The sequence below is a fragment of the Arachis stenosperma genome, chromosome 3, assembly GCF_014773155.1.
Source record: "Arachis stenosperma cultivar V10309 chromosome 3, arast.V10309.gnm1.PFL2, whole genome shotgun sequence".
In the NCBI taxonomy this organism is placed as follows: domain Eukaryota; kingdom Viridiplantae; phylum Streptophyta; class Magnoliopsida; order Fabales; family Fabaceae; genus Arachis; species Arachis stenosperma.
In genome coordinates, this window is record NC_080379.1 from 33,101,470 (window position 1) to 33,119,728 (window position 18,259).

The window sequence follows — 18,259 nt, forward strand, 5'->3', positions numbered from 1 at the left end:
GGTCTCGACTCTTAGTGCTCTGTCTTAGGAATTCTTTGACACAGTCACACCACAAGCATATGACTAGGAAAACAACTCTTTGAGCTTTTGATCATGACTAACCTTCCTAGCTATTGATGCTCAGAGCTTTGGACCTTGCTTTTCATTTTATTTTTCTTTTCTTTTTGCTGTTTGTTTTGCTTCAAGGATTAATTTTTTGTTTACTTTAGAGAACTCATAATACTTCTCTAAATTCCTGTACTTCAAGAATCAATAACCTTAACTTCAATATCAAATATGCACTATTATATTTATACATTCAGAACCACAAATAAATACCTCCACAATAAGATAAATAAGACAACTCAGAATATATAACTCAAGTTCTCATACATTATATCACGCTTCTTTTCTTTTTCTTTTCTTTTTTTTTCTTCAGAATCTAGCTCAATGAATGATACATGAGACAACTTTTTCTACTAAAAATAAAATACTAAAACAATAAACTAAACAGAATGAAAACACTAAAGATCATGCAAGGGTAGAAAATAAACCAACAGAACATAGGAACTAATGAAATAAGAATAGAGAGAGAAAATAAAACAAAAGGAAGCTCAACCACCTTAGTTGTCATGGTGTCTGTCTCTCTCCTCAGGCTGTGGTCTATGAAGATGATCACCTCCCTTTGGTGCCATTGATGATAAGATAAACAGAGAACGTACTCGACAACACCAAACTTAAAAGTTTACTTGTCCCCAAACAAAGAAAAACTGAAAACGGGGAGGGACATAACAAATGCACGATTGAGCAAAAACAAAAAAAAATTTAAAATATTGCAAAAGAAGAAGAGAATGATATAAGGGTAAGGAAAATTATTATTATTAATTTTTTTTTGGGATGAGGACTCGGCACAAAACGCCCAGGTCCGCGTTTAGCGATACGAAGTAAATGCTCCTCAGAATTCTTGCACTTTGGTGCTAAATGCCCAGCATGGAGTTTAGTGCCATCCAAACAGAGAGCTTATTGAACTTGTGAATAGAATACTTTTTGAGAGTTGTGCCATCCTAGGTGATAAACACCATGCCATCCTGGATGTAACCGGCGTTCCTGGCGTTTAGCGCCAAGCAAACAAAATGCTTTTTGAGAATTGTGCCATCCTGGGCGCTAAACGCCGCTCTTGGTGTTTAGCGCCAAGCAAACAAAAGCAACTCTATTTTTATGCCATTTTTGGTGCTAAACGCCAAGCTGGCATTTAGCACCACCCAAATAGAAAGCTTTTTGGAATTTGTGCCATTTCTGGCGCTAAACGCCCAAACTGGCGTTTAGCACCGGGGCACCCGAACTAACTATTCTCCAGGGTGTTCCGTTCTTCCTTCAAATTCCTCCTGTTCCTATTTCAAACACTTTGCATGACCACAAACATAATTAAACCAAGGAAAACTATGAATAACAATAATAAATAAATGAAAATCAAAATGAACACAAAAGCAGAGGATACTAAGAATTGGGTTGCCTCCCAACAAGCGCTTCTTTACCGTCACTAGCTTGACAGTCAGCTCCTTATCAAGGTGGGGGTTGATCATAGTGCTTCAGCTCCTCCCCCCTCACTGTGAATCTTTTCCCTGTGTCTCCATGAAGTAGCTCAATATGCTCAAGAGAGAGGATTTTATTCACAGAATGAGACATTACTGGACTCTTAGCTAACACGACTTTCATCCTTGGTGAGAAATCTTCAGTGGGGATCTTCTTGTTTCTCCATCCCCTGGGTATTTTCTTCTTGGAAATTTCCTCCTTCGTGGATGATGCACACCCAACACCAAACTTAGGTTTGATGTCAGGGAGAATTGTATTGATTTCCATCAAAGGAGGCTTGAGCTATAAACCTTGTTGTGCATTATCAGAAGGTTCTTGAAGATTTCAAACAATAAGCTTAATTTGCATGCCCTTCTTCTTTCTGCCTGATAAATGCATAGTTTTGAAGACATGAAAGGCCAGTTGCCCATTATGCACTCTAAGCACCAATTCACCTTCTTCCACATCAATCAGAGCTCTCCCAATGGCTAGGAATGGTCTTCCTAAGATTGTAGAGGCATTTTCATCCTCTCCCGTATCTACCCAGATTCATTAGATGAAGAACGAAAGTAATTCTTGAAACTAAATCAATACATTAATTAAAATAGAATGATAATAGTTTTAATCCATAGAAATAAACAGAGCTCCTAACCTTAACCAAGGAGATTTAGTAGCTCATGACTCAGAGAGAAAACTAAGGTTCAAAAAGTGTGAAAGTGCGTAAGAGAGAAGATCTCCCCGAAGGACTGAATCTTTTTCCTTTTATATCTAATCTAATTTGATTTGAAACTAAAATAAAATAATAAATTATAAACCTAAAAGATTTTTTTTGTAATTAAAAATAACTAAAATAAAATAAATAGAATAATTAAAAGCTAAATTCAACTAAAGATGCTCTTTTGATGAAGTGTGATCCGCATTGCTGCCGCTAAACGCCAGATTCGGTGTTTAGCACCTTAGGGGGCAGAAAGCTTCTATTCATTTGTGGCTTGCAGGTGCTAAATGTTAGGATTGGCGTTTAGCGCCCTAGTAGGCAGAAAGCTTCCTTGCGCTGCTGAGCTGCTGGTCCGCATTTAGCACCAGCTTGGCAGCGTCCAAACTCTTCTTTTTTTCTTGCACACGAACTCTGTCAAACTCGTCCGAATCTTTTCTGAAATTAATAAAACCACAAAGCGCATCAAAGTAGCATCCAAACAGGCCTAAAACACTAAATCCAAATAAAACTCAATAAATTCATATCTAAAATAATAAGAAAATAGCGAAAAGATGCTCACACATCAGGGGTCTTGTTGATTTCCGCACACAGAGGCTTAGGTTGTAAATTCTTGTTAGCTTCTTTTAAGGTTGTGTCTTAAATTTACTGCACCATGTCTATTTCTTCTCTTGATTTCAAGAATGGAGGTGGAACTTCTAGAGGCATGTCAGTATGGGCTTCCTTCATATTTAGATCAATTCATCAACCCTCATGCAATTCTTTTTCTCACTTGAATAATGCATGATTTTGAAAACATAAGAAATTAAGTTCTCATCATACACACTCAATATTAACTTACTCTTTTTTCACATCTATCAAGGCTCTGTCAGTAGCTAGGAATGACCTTTCTAAGATTATGGAGGCATATTCATCTTTCTCTATGTCAAGAATAATAAAATCTAGGAGAAAAAACTTTTCCACCTTGACCATGACATTTTCAGCTACTCCATGTGCATGCTTTATTGATCTATCTGCCAATTAGAGGGCTATTCTTGTGGGTTTCACCTCATAAATTTGTAGCTTCTTCATGATGGATAAGAGCATCAGATTGATGCTTGTTCCCAAATCACATAATGCTTTCTCAAAGAGTGTATTTTCAATGGTGCAAGGAATTTGGAAACTCCCTGGATCCTTCATCTTTCTTGGCAAATCTCTTTAAATTATGACACTACATTCTTTGGTCATTGATGAGCGGATATTTTATACGCTTTTTGGTATCATTTTCATATAGTTTTTATTATGTTTTGTTTAAGTTTTATTCTATTTTCATAGGTTTTAGTGCCAAATTCATATTTTTGGATTCTACTTTGAGTTTGTGTGTTTCATGATGATTTTAGGTATTTTCTGACTGAAATTAAGGAGTTTTGGCAAAGTCTGATTCAGAGACAGAAAAAGAACTATAGATGTTGTTAGGATCTGACTTTCGTGCATTCGAAGGAGCATTTTTGGAGCTACAAAAGTCTAAATGGCGTGCTCTTAACGGCTATAGAAAGCTAACATCCAAGGCTTTCTAGAAGTATATTATAATTCATACTTTGTTTTGGAAATTAAGGCCCAAAACTGGCGTTCAACGCCAGCCACCAGCTCAATTCCTGGCGTCCAACGCCCAAAGGGGAATAGCTGGCGTCCAATGCCCATTCAGGAGTCTAAAGCTGGCGTTGGATGCCCAAAAGGGAGCATTAGCTCGTGGCTTTCCTCAAGCTCAGCCCAAACACTCATCAAGTAGGTCCAAAAAGTAAATTTTCACACTACAAGACTAGTTTATCTTATTTCTGTAATCCCTAGTTATTAGATTAGGATATATAGACAAGAGTTCACCCTTGTTACGAGCTCTTGCCCACTCTACAAGTTTTTCATTGTTTCTTTGTACAGTATGAGTCACTAACCTCCTAGGTTAAGGTTAGGAGCTCTGCTGATTCTCATGAATTAATGATATCACAATTCTATTTCAATCTATGCTTGATTCTATTCTAAGACGTATCTTCGTTCTTCATCCTAATGAATTGGGAGTGTAACGTGACCGTCATCCCTATTCACATGGGTTCTTGTTAGTCATTGACGGGATAATACTGAACCACAAGCTTGATTATACATCTCTTAGACGGCTAATCCACGGCTTCGTTAGGGACTTCTCAAGACATCAGTTCAGCCGAGGTGCGGGGCGATTAGGGCCTTTGTGGTATAGGCTAGAACCCAAGGAGCAGCATTCTCTGATCCGGAAGATCCAACCTTATATGTGGCATTTTGAGTAGGATCACCAAGGGAATGGACTGCTAGAGCTTCACCCCCGATCAGGCTGGATGACCGCTGACCCAGCGTTAATTATTTACAGCCTGCCATGGAAAGAATCAATCAGAAGTGGAGTAGATAGCGAGAAAAGTTGATCCAAAAGAAAGAAGCATCTCTGAACCCTCAACCGTTCTCATACCATTGATTTCACACATATCTATTAATGTTTTATTTATTTATCTGTTTTATGTGTTTTCTCGTAATAACTATATTTTCTATCCACCTGACTAAGATCTGCAAGGTAACCATTGCTTGCTCAAACCAACAATCTATGTGGGATTGACCTTCACTCACATGAGGTATTACTTGGACAACCTGGTATACTTGCCGGTCTATCTGTGCGAAACATGCGGAGTTAGTTTCGTGCACCAGTCATCACCATAGTTTCATCACCTTTTAAAGACTTCTTCTTAGACAATAATTCCTTCATGAATTTATCATAAAGTGACATTTATTCTAAAACTTCTATGAGTGGAATGTTGATGTGAAGCTTCTTAAACACCTCTAGGAAGTTGCAGTATTGTTAATCAAGATGATATTTCTTTAGCCTTTGAGGGAAAGGAGTTCTTAGTTGAAATGGTTTCACTATTTTTTCTCTTTTTGGGTAGTAGTTGGTGCATGAGCCTCCTTCTTTTCTTTCTCCGCCTCAATAGCTCCATTATTGTGTACTTTATGGCTTGTGGCTTCTCTACCTATAAGTTTCCTACTTCTTAGCATATTGGCCTTGCACTCCTCTCTTGGATTGAACTCAGTATCACTTGGGAATGTGTTAGTGGGTTTTGCTATTTGTTTTGCAATTTGTGCCACTTGCACTCCAAGTTTCTAATAGAAGCATCTTGGTTTTTGAATTTGACTCTTGTTTCATCCATGAAACTCCTAGTTTGTTGCATGAAAGTAGATGTTGATTAAGCTAAGGTTGATGTGGACACAGACAGCTTATCTATGGCATTCTCAAGAAAAGAGACCCTTTGGTGGATTTTTGGTTGCATGGGAGAAGCTGCTTGTTGTTGATGTGGTGCACTGGAGCTTCTTTATTCTTAGTTCCCCTAACTAACGTTAGGGCGATTCCTCCATCCTAGATTGTAGGTCTTAGAAAAGGGATCATTTTGTGGTGGCTTTTGAAAATTTCCCATATAATTCACTTGCTCAATGGTTGTGATGAGCGGATATTTTATACGCCTTTTGGCATCATTTTCATGTAGTTTTTTGTTATGTTTTGTTTGAGTTTTATTATATTTTCATAGGTTTTAGTACAAAATTCATATTTTTGGATTCTACTTTGAGTTTTTGTATTTTATGATGATTTCAGGTATTTTCTGGTTGAAATTAAGGAGTTTTGGCAAAGTCTGATTCAGAGACAGAGAAAGGACTGTAGAAAGGACTACACTCAAAGGAGCATTTCTGGAGCAACAGAAGTCCAAATAGAACGCTCTCAACGGCTATGGAAAGCTAACATCCAAGGCTTTCCAGAAATATATAATAGTTCATACTTTGCTCTGGAAATGAAGTCCAAAAACTGTTGTACAACGTAAGCCACTAACCCTATTCCTGGCGTTGGACGCCGAAAAGGGAGCAGCTGGCGTCCAACGCCCATTTAGGAGTCCAAAGTTGGCGTTCAATGCCCTAGAGGGAGTACCAACTCGTGGCTTCACTCAAGCTCAGCCTAAACTGGTACACGAAATTGTGTTACACAACTTCGTGTAGCTGACCAGCAAGTGCACTGGGTCATCCAAGTAATACCTTACGTGAGTAAGAGTCGATCCCACAGAGATTGCCGGCTTGAAGCAAGCTATGGTTATCTTGTAACTCTTAGTCAATAGATTAATGATAAAAATGATTTTTGTTTATGAAGAATGAATAACATGAAATAAAAAGTACTTGTGATTCAGTAATGAGGAACAGGTTGAGGTTTTGGAGATGCTCTGTCTTCTGAATCTCTGCTTTCTTACTGTTGTCTTCTTCACGCACGCAAGGTTCCTTCCATGAAGCTGTATGTTGGTGGATCACCATTTTCAATGGCTACCATCCGTCCTCTCAGTGAAAATGGTCCAACTACGGGTTCCATAGGGCTAATCATCTGTCGGTTCTCACTCGTGCTAGAATAGGATCCACTGATCCTTTTGCACACTGTCACTGCGCCTGGCATTTGTGAGTTTGAAGCTCGTCACAGTCACCCCTTCCCAGATCCTACTCGGAATACCACAGACAAAGTTTAGACTTTCCGGATCTCAACAGTGCTGCCAATTGATTCTAGCTTATACCACGAAGACTCTGGTTCCACGGATCTGAACGCTCTGTTGTCAGGAGAAGTAATCAAATTTGTGGACCAGAAACCCAAGAGATACACACTCAATCTAAGGTAGAACGAAAGTGGTTGTCAGGCACGCGTTCATAAGTTGAGAATGATGATGAGTGTCACGGATCATCACATTCATCATGTTGAAGTGCGAATGAATATCTTAGAATAGAAACAAGCGTGCTTGAATAGAAAACAGAAGTAATTGCATTGATTCATTGAGACACAGCAGAGCTCCTCACCCCCAACCATGGGGTTTAGAGACTCATGCCGTAGAAGATACAAATTCAGATGTAAAATGTCATGAGGTGCAAAATGAATCTCTAAAAGTTATTTTTATACTAAACTAGTAACCTAGGTTTACAGAAAATAGGTAAACTAAGATAGATAGTGCAGAAATCTACTTCCGGGGCCCACTTGTGTTTGGGCTGGGCATTGAAGCTTTCACGTGTAGAGGCTATTCCTGGCGTTAAACGCCAGCTTTGGTGCCAGTTTGGGCATTTAACTTCAACTTTTATGCCAGTTCTAGCGTTTAACGCCAGAAAAGGGTAAAAAATTGGCGTTAAAACACTAGTTTGTGCTATCAAATCTCGGGCAAAGTATGGACTATTATACATTTCTGGAAAGCCCAAGATGTCTACTTTCCAACGCAATTAAGAGCGCACCAATTGGGCTTTTGTAACTCCAGAAAATCCATTTTGCGTGCAAGAGGGTCATAATCCAACAGCATCTGCAGTCCTTTTTCAGCCTCTGAATCAGATTTTTGCTCAGGTCCCTCAATTTCAGCCAGAAAATACCTGAAATCACAGAAAAATACACAAACTCATAGTAAAGTCCAGAAATGTGATTTTTTCATAAAAACTAATAAAAAATACTAAAAACTACATGAAAATACCACCAAAAAGCGTATAAAATATCCGCTCATCACAAACACTCACCAAGTGGGCCCGAAAAGTAGATTTTCGCACTAGAAGACTATTTTATCTTATTTCTGTAATTCTTAGTTATCAGATTAGTATATATAGACAAGAGCTCACCCTTGTTAGGAGCTATTGGCCACTCTACACATTTTACATTACTTTTCTGTAAGCTATGAGCAACTAAACCTCCTAGGTTAAGGTTAGGAGCTCTGCTGATTCTTATGGATTAATAATATCACTATTCGATTTCAATATATGCTTGATTCTATTCTAAGATGTATCTTCGTTCTTCATCCTAATGAATTGGGAGTGTAACTTGACCGTCATCCCTATTCTACATCGGTTCTTGCGAGTCCTTGATGGGATAGTACTGAACCACGAGCTTGATTATATATCTCTTAGACGGCTAATACACGACTTCGTTGGGTATTTGGAGACATCAGTGTAGTCGAGGTACGGGGCAATTAGGGCCTTTGTGGTATAGGCTAAAATCAATAGAGCAACATTTTCTGATCCAAACTTGTCTGTGGCGCTTTGAGTAGGATCACCAAGGGAATGGACTGCTAGAGCTTCACCCTTGTTCAGATTGGATGACCACTGACCTGACGTTTGACCTGAAGCAGAGAAGATTAATGACCACTGACCTGGCATTAATCACTTACAGCCTGCCATGGAATGAATCATCAGAAGTTGAAGCAGACAGTGAGAAAAGTTGATCCAGAAGGAGGACGCATATCTGAAGCTTCAACTGTTCTCTCATCACTGAATTCACACCAATTAAGTAGTTCTATCTTTATTTATTCTGCTTTTATGCGTTTTTCCACAACAATTATATTTTCTATCCGCCTGACTAAGATCTACAAGGTAGCCATTGCTTGTTCAAACTAACAATCTCCGTGGGATCGACCCTCACTCACCTGAGGTATTACTTGGACGACCCGGTGCACTTGCCGGTCTATCTGTGCGAATATTGCAGAGTCAATTTTGTGCACCAAGTTTTGGCGCCGTTGCTGGGGATTGTTCGAGTTTGACAAACTACCGGACTATCTTGTTGCTTAGATTAGGTACGTTTTAAGGTTTAGTTACTCTTTTGTTTGAGTCTTTTGTTTTCTTTTTCAAAAATTTTTCAAGAAGTTTTTCTTTTCTCTATTAATCTTTATCATTTAGTTGAGTCTAGTGTGAATTTCTAAGTTTGGTATTCCTTGTGGGTTTATCTTTTCTTTAAATTTTTGAATTTGTTCTTGAGTGTTTTTCTTGTTATTTAAGTTGTTCTTGTTTTTTTCCTTTGTTTGATCTTAAAAAATTTTAAGTTTGGTGTCTTTTGGTGTTTGTCTTCTTAATTTTTGAAAAACTAGTGTCTTTAATCTTAAAATTTTTAAGTTTAGTGTCTCTTAGTTGTTTTTATTTTCCTTAAAATTCAAAAATCCAAAATTTTTTTAAAATATCTATCTTATCTTTATTCAAAATTTCTAAATTCTTGCCTTCTTTTCTTATCTTGATTTAAAAATGTTAACGTTTGGTGTTTTCTTGTCAGTGAAGTCAAATTTTAAATTTCAAATCCTATCTTTTTAAAACTTTTCAAATCTTATCATATCTTTCTTTTCTATCTTATCTTTCTTTTAATTTTTAAAATCTCAAATCATTTTTTTTATCTTCACCATATCTTATCTTTTCAACTTATTTTCAAATCTTTATCTTGTCTTGTTTTAATTTCAAAACTCAAAATCAAATCTTTTTTAAATCTTTTCAATTCTTATCTTATCTTGTTGACTTTTTCTTTCCAATTTTAAATTTCAAAATTTTTAAAATCAAATCTTTTTTAAATATCTTATCTTATCTTATTTTCAAATCTTTCTTAATTATTTACTTATTTTATCTTATTTTAATTTTAAAAGTTTGGTATCTCTTTAATACTCTCCTTTCTCTTTCTTCTTTTTCAAAACTTTCTAACTAATTTCTCTCTCTTCTATTTTCGAAAACTTCTTACCTCTTTCCCTCTCCTCTTTTTCAAAATCACCTATTTAGTTTTCAGATCTTTTTAGTTAATTAGTTGTCTTAGTCTTTAATTTCCTTTTTCTTTTTGAATTCAATTAATAATTAAAATAAAAACAAAAATATTTCAATTCTAGTTTTCCTTTTTACTTCTTATTATTCGAATTCTTCTTCTCATTCCTCTACCCTCATTCTTCTTTCTTGTTTATATCTTACAGAGAGTTCTCTATACTCTGATATAGAAGCTCCCATTCTCTTTCTTTCTTGTTTTTCTTTTTCTTGTTTATGAGCAGGAACAGAGATAAAGAACCACTCTTTGATCCTGATCCTAAAACTGAAAGGACTCTAAAGAGGCATTTACAACAAGTTAATAAAGCATAACACTCCGGAGCAAACCTCACAGAGCTTTTTGAACAAGAAGCTGAAATTATGGCAGCCAATCTGAATGGTGGAGGAGAAGAAAGGAAGGTTCTTGGTGACTTCACTGCACCAACTTCTAACTTCTATGGAAGAAGCATCTCTATACCTGCCATTAAAGCAAACAAATTTGAGCTAAAGCCTCAATTATTCTCTCTAATGTAACAGAATAGCAAATTCCATGGACTTCCACTGGAAGATCCACATCAATTCCTATATGAATTCTTGCAAGTCTGTGATACTGTTAAGACCAATGGAGTGGATCCTGAGGTCTACAGGCTTATGCCTTTCCCTTTTGCTTTTAGAGACAAAGCTAAGATATGGTTGGATTCTCAACCAAAGAAAGCCTAGACTCTTGGGAAAAGTTGGTTAATACTTTCTTGGCCAAATTCTTCCCACCTCAGAAGATGATCAAGCTCAGGGTGGAAGTTCAGACCTTTAGACAAAAAGAGGGTGAATCCCTCTACGAAGCTTGGAAAAGATACAAGCAACCAATCAGGAGATATCCTTCTGACATGCTCTCAGAATGGACTATCCTAGGTATTTTCTATGATGGTCTATCTGAGATGTCCAAGATGTCATTGGACCATTCTGCTAGTGGATCACTCCACTTGAAGAAAATGACTGAAGAGGCACAAGAACTCATTGAAATAGTTGCAAACAACTAGTTCATGTACACTTCTGAGAGGAACCCTATGAACAATGGGGTAGCTCAGAAGAAAAGAATTCTAGAGGTTGACACTCTGAATGCCATATTAGCTCAGAACAAGATCTTGACCCAATAGGTCAATATGATCTCTCAGTATTTGACTGGAATGCAAGTTGCAGTTGGCAGCACTCAAGACACCTCCTATGAAGGAGATGCTTATGATCCAGATCAACCCACAATGGAAGAGGTAAATTACATGGGAGAACCCTATGGAAACACCTATAATCTCCCATGGAGGAATCATCCTAACTTCTCATGAAAGGATCAACAGAAGCCTCAACAAGGCTTCAATAATAACCAAAGTAGAAGAAACTAGAATAGGTTTAACAGTAATAAACCATTCCTATCTTCTCAGCAACATATGGAGACCTCTAAGAAGAGCCTCTCTGACTTAGCAACCATAGTCTCTGAACTCTCTAAGATCACTCACAGTTTCATAACAGAAACTAGGTCCTCCATCATAAATCTGGAGGTACAAGTTGGTCAGCTGAGCAAGAGAATCCCTGAGACCCCTCCTAACACTCCTCCAAGTAACACTAAGGTAAACTCAAGAGAAGAATACAAGGCCATCACTGTAGAAGCTGAGGCCGAATCTAAAGTGGATACTTTGGCATTGAACGCTAGTAAGGAAGTCCTTACTGGGCGTTCAACGCCCAAAGAAGCACTATCACTGGTGTTGAACGCCAGTAAGGGAGTCCTTACTAGGCGTTCAACGCCCAAAGAAGCACCATCACTGGCGTTGAATGCCAGTAAAGGAGTCCTCATTGGGCATTCAACGCCCAAAGAGACACCACATCTGGCGTTGAATGCCAGTAATAGGGCAGCTGGGTATTCAACGCCCACTACAAACTCTCCTATTGAAGAACTGAAGGAAGCTAAGGCTCATGGGGAGATCATAGAAGTTCCATTAAATGCCTTGTTGCAAATTATGGACTATGAGGACCACTCCTCCTTCGATGAGGAAGAGAAAACTAGGGAAGAGCAAGTTGCTCATTACCTAGGAGTCTTCATGAGGCTAAATGTCAAGTTATTTGGAACAGAGACATTGAAGGAAGAACCTCCAGTGCTCACCAAGGGACTTAATGCCTTAGTTTAGAAGAAACTACCTCAGAAGCTGTTGGATCCTGGATGCTTCGTGATTCCTTGCACCATAGGCACCATTACCTTTGAGAAGGATCTATGTGATCTAGAGTCAAGTATAAACCTCATGCCACTCTCTGTAATGGAGAGGCTGGGAATCTTTGAAGTACAAGTTGCAAGAATCTCACTAGAGATAATAGACAAGTCAATGAAAAAGGCATATGGTATGGTAAAGGATGTCTTAGTAAAGGTTGAGAACCTTTACATCCCTGCAGATTTTATGATCTTGGACACTAGAGAGGAAGAAGATGAATCCATCATCCTTGGAAGACCCTTCCTAGCCACTGCCAATGCCATCATTAATGTAGAAAAGGGAGAGCTAATTCTACAGTTATGGGAGGACCACATCTTGTTCAAGATGCCTAACCCCAACTCTTCCTCTGACAGAAAAGAGACAGTTGCACAACACTTGGTGTTCCAACCCTCTCTCTCAGTACAAAGCTATATAGAGCTCCCAGACACCAACTCTAAGTTTGGTGTTGAGTGGCCATCATCAAGTACTGAAAACACTGGTACTAAGAAGAAAGTACCTAAGGGCTGGAGGGACAAGAAGACCCCCACCGAAGGCCTCTCACCTGGCATGATTGTTGTCTTCATTGATAACCCAGTCATTCCACATACTGTGAATAAGATCCAGTCTCTAGAGCATGTGGAGCTCATCCATGAGAGCACAGGCAAGAAGTTCACTATAAGGGGTGAAATTTTGAGCCCTTATCTATCTCCGTAAGGAGCTAACCGTCAAGCTAGTGACGTTAAACAAGTGCTTGTTGGGAGGCAACCCAATCCTGCTTAAGTAATTTTATTTTTCTTTAAATTTATCTTACATTATTATTCCTTTAAGTTTATGATCATGTGCAATAGTTAGAACAGAAACAGAGACAATCAGAACTGGAAATAGAACACCCTAGAGTAGGACTCTTGCTAGCGTTGAACGCCACACAGAGTATCCCTAATGGGCGTTCAACGTCCAAGAAGAGCAGCATAGCTGGCGTTGAACACCAGCCAGTAAGCAGAAACCTGGCGTTGAACGCCACACAGGGTATCCCTAATAGGTGTTCAACGCCCAAAAAGAGCAGCATTGCTGGCGTTGAACGCCAGCCAGGGGGCAGAGGCTGGGCGTTCAATGCCCCAAAAAAGGCAGAGACCTGGCGTTGAACGCCCAGAAGGAAGCTCCCAATGGGCGTTCAACGCCCCATGAGGAGCATGAAGCTGGCATTGAACGCCAGCTAGGAGCAGGAGCTGGGCGTCCAATGCCTACAAGGGGCAGGGAATTCAAATTCCATAGCCTCTCAGGATCAGTGAGTCTCACAGAATCTCCACCTACCCCACCTTCTTCTTTCTCTTACTTTCACTCTTCTCTACACATTCTTCCCCCATAAACCCTCAACCAATCACATCCATATCTCTTTCCCAAACCATCATAACTCCCACCAACCCTCACCCATTTCAAATTCAAAATTTTCTACCCAATTCCCACCCATTCATTCGAACCTTACCCTAACCCACCCTTATAAATACCCTTTCTTCCAACCCTTCATACACACATCTCATACACAAAAGTCCCTACTTGGCCGAAACACTCTCTCCCTCCATCTTCCCTATTCTCTTCTTCTTCTTCTACTCTTTTCTCCCTTTGTGTTCATTTTTTGCTCGAGGACGAGCAAAGCTTTTAAGTTTGGTGTTGGAAAAGCCTTGCTTTTTACTTTCTATTCACACTTATGGCATCTAAAGTCGAAGAATCCTCTAGAAAGAGGAAAGAAAAAGTTGTTGCTTCCACCTCCAAACCTTGGGAGATGGAGAGATTCATTAGCAAAGCTCATCAAGACCACTTCTATAAAGTAGTGTTAAAGAAGTGGGGTTTACATACTGCAATACTAAATGGTTTTGGCATCTCACTCTCCTTTGAATCAGAGGAATGTCATTGTCATTCAGAGTTAGAATCCGGATAATATTATGAATTCTCTAATCTTTCATACTTCAGTTTAATCCTTGAACACATCAAATTTCCTTTAATTCTCTTTTCGTTGGTGCTTTGCACCTTAAGCCGTGACTTTAACTGTTTTGTCTTAAGGGTTACTTGACACAAAAATACCACAAGCACTTAACTAGGGAACTCTCTTTAAGTTCTGATTTTTCTTTTAGTTACTCCCAGACAGTGGTACTCAAAGCCTTTGGCATACTCTGTTAATTGCATTTGATCTTGACTCTTAGTGTTCTGTGTCAAGGCTCACTTGACTTGGCATGTGCATGCTGAGCCATTTTTCAGGAGAGCCCTCTAAAAGCCCCATCGAAGGTGTGTCACACTGCAAAACGCCATCACACGCTAGCCTTATCATTCTTTATGAGTATTTAGTCGTGTGTCTAGGCATGCAAACATTGGGCCAAAACCCAGGGAGCCCCAAGGAGACCACAACAAGGGCGTTCCACATTGCACTACGCCCTCCACACGCCAAGCCTAGCAAGCCTCTCAAGTGCCACATTGAACCACGCCATGCTCACACCCACTCTTCCATCTTTGGGCCAAGTTCCAAGACTTCAAAAGAGCCTTGAAATGCCATACTAATTCATCTAAATATATCACAACTTCACCCAACCCCAAGATTAAATATCAAGCCTATAAGATTGAGGAGAGAAATCACTAAGCTATGAATCTTAATGACAAAGAGAGCCGAAGATTAATTAGGAAGATGATTTGATTTTGTATGATTATGTTTTATTTTTAATTCAAGTTTTAGGTTTTATTAGAGGGAGATATAAAAAGTCCGAAAAAACTTTGGAACTTGACTTTTTGACCCTCATCTAGTTTTGAATCCTTGCTTTTTCTTTTCACTATAAGTCACTAATCTCTTAAGTTAAGGTTATGAGCTCTGTTGATTCTAATGAATTGATATTATTACCTTTTTATCTTTGATTATTGCATTGATTCTTCTTAAAAAATAAGTTTTTGTTCTTCATTACAAGGATTTTAGCATATTAAAAAGTAGTTTTAATCTAAATTGAATCCTATACTCACCTTGAAAAAGTTTTTTGTTAGGATAAAGTTTGAAAACCTCTCTCAATTCTTTGAGTTTTGAAACTAGCATGATAAATGATATCAAATTAACTAGGTTTAATTCTCAAGAATTGTGTGGCTCCTAAATTAGATATTATGCTTAATCTCTCATCATAACAAATTGTTTAAGAAATTAAAAGTTTGCTAAGTTAAGAAAAATTGAATTTTCAAGAAATTGAGATTCCATTAATTATGATTTGCCGTAAAGATATCATTGCATGATCAAAGTAGATAGTGAGAGCATTTGTTCTAAAGTTGATATACCTCTGAAACCTTAACGTTTTAATCATATCACTTCTACTCATTTACTGTTACTTTTATTTACATTGTTATTTTAGTATTCAAATCACCTCAATTCAAATTTTTAATTGTCTGATTAGAATAATCAATTAACCATTACTTATTTAGTCCATTAATTCTCGTGTGAATGATAACTCGCTCACTGTAATATTACTTGATATGATTCGATGTACTTGCTGAGTTTTGGTATTGAACAATTCTGCATCAACTATGCACTTCTAAGATATGGCAAATTAATGCAATTGCTTTTGATACTTCAAGATCACTTCTAAGATTATATATAGGTTCTGTAGTTTTTCTCAGGTTTAGTTATATGTAGTTTTCTTTGATTATTTAAAGGAAAATATTCTTTAATATATTTAAATACTTGAGCAATTGTTAGATAAAAATGAATAATTTTCAAAATTATATTTATACTTGTTGATCATCAAAATCCTATCCGAGATGCAAGTGGAGCTAACAATATTACCCTTCTCAAGTCTTATACAATTTTAGTTTGCAATTAATTACTTAAAGAAATATGCTCTAATGCTACTGAAACTGAGCAAACCATGAGTATTGAATTAATTGAATTTTAAGATTATATATATTATTTGTGTTCGTCACCTGAAGATGTCGGGTACTCCACGGGTCCGGTGATGACGGGGAGGTGAAGTGGAGAGACTCTGAGCTGGCGTAGAGGGAAGGCAATGGGACGAATGGGAAACGCTGGAGGTGGAATGAGAAGGGGGTGGCCACCTGCAAGGACACTCCGACGATTAAGTCAGTATCCGTACGAGGTGATAGCCGAATTAGGTAAAAGTGTCACATACCTTGGGGGGAGAGCTGACATTTCCCTTTATATACCGTGCTGGACGGGCCCATGAGTGACCTAGTCCACTAGCCAGGAAGCTTCTATGAGTTGTCCTATACCACGTGGGAGGAGCAGGTCGTCCCAGACTTTGGGTTGGGTGATCGGGTGCTGCCCGGGGATGCCGACCCATCCGGTGACTTGGGTTGTACGGATGATAAGTCGGGCGGATCCCGGGTCGGGTATTAGGAGCCGACCCGTCATATTCATCCTGTGGTGAGAGGTGGCTTAGGCCTGGGTCAGGGGTGGTGCCCTGACCCGACGATTAGTTAGGCTGGACCCTTCATGGTCTGTAACAGTGCGCCCAACACACTAGCCTTGAGGTTTGGGGGCTCGTGGCTAGGCGCGTTTGTCCTACTTGCCGAGATGGGATGTGCTTCTTCTTCTCGGGAACTCGTTAGTGGTGCCTCGTGTTTCTCATGCGTGGTTACCTCGCCTCTAGTGCTGCCTCCTTGGCTTCCGTGCTGGGCATTAAATGCCCATCATTTCATGATTTGAAATTCGCATGAAATGGCAAATATACCCCTGACTTTTGGCGCTTTTCCTCGGCGGTTACGCTTTTTGCCCTATTTTGTTTTGCAACTTCCTCATAATTCCACTTTTCTCTTCTTCTTCTCCTTACTCTCTTGCGCTGCTGCTGCTCCCTTTTTTTTCCTCTCTCTTACTGCTGCATCAGTTCCCTTCCTGCTTCCAGTGCTTCCTCTTTTCTTTGGATCCTTTGCAGATTCTGCGTTCTCCTGGTACGTTGTTTTCATGGTTTTTCTTCGCTTGCTTTCTCCTTTGGGTTTTTGTGTGTTCTTCTTTGTGTTTTTTCTATGCATGCCTGGGTTTTTTGTTTGTTCTTGCTTTTTTTTTTCTTTTAGAGGGGGCGCCGCTGGGTTTTTCTGGGGTTTTGTTTAAGTTCTGGGTTAGTGTTGAGTCAGCGTAGGGGGTGATTTAAGGATTTGTAGTTTTGTTTTTGCTATTTTAAGGGTTCATGACCTCTTGTTTTTGACTGAGTGGTGCCCCCGCTGTAGGTATGGCCGATCACCTCGTTCTTCCGGACCAGGCTCAGCGACCGCTAGCCGACTTTGTTGATCACTATGCTTGGGCATCTTTCGACGTGAAGGACACCCCTTCCAAGGTCACAAAGGAGGGCCTCCAAGACTTGCGCCAGGCAGGGCTCTTGTGTGGGGTTGGTCCCGAGGAAGCGTGAGGAGCGGATAATTTATACGCTTTTTGGCATTGTTTTTAGGTAGTTTTTAGTATGATCTAGTTACTTTTAGGGATGTTTTCATTAGTTTTTATGCTAAATTCATATTTCTGGACTTTACTATGAGTTTGTGTATTTTTCTGTGATTTCAGGTATTTTCTGGCTGAAATTGAGGGACCTGAGCAAAACTCTGATAAGGAGGCTGACAAAGGACTGCTGATGCTGTTGGAATCTGACCTCCCTGCACTCGAAATGAATTTTCTGGAGCTACAAAACTCTAAATGGCGCGCTCTCAACGGCGTTGGAAAGTAGACATCCAGAGCTTTTCAGAAATATATAATAGTCCATACTTTATTCGTGATTAGATGACGTAAGCTGGCACTCAACGCCAGTTTCATGTTGCTATCTGGAGTCAAACGCCAGAAACACGTCACGAATCGGAGTTGAATGCCCAAAACACGTTACAACTTGGCGTTCAACTCCAAAAGAAGCCTCAGCTCGTGGATAGATCAAGCTCAGCCCAAACATACACCAAGTGGGCCCTGGAAGTGGATTTATGCATCAATTACTTACTTCTGTAAACCCTAGTAACTAGTCTAGTATAAATAGGATAGTTTACTATTGTATTAGACATCTCTGGACGCCTAGTCCTTAGACCTTCATGGGGGCTGGCCATTCGGCCATGCCTGAACCTTTCACTTATGTATTTTCAACGGTGGAGTTTCTACTCACCATAGATTAAGGGTGTGGAGCTCTGCTGTACCTCAAGTTTCAATGCAATTACTATTATTTTCTAT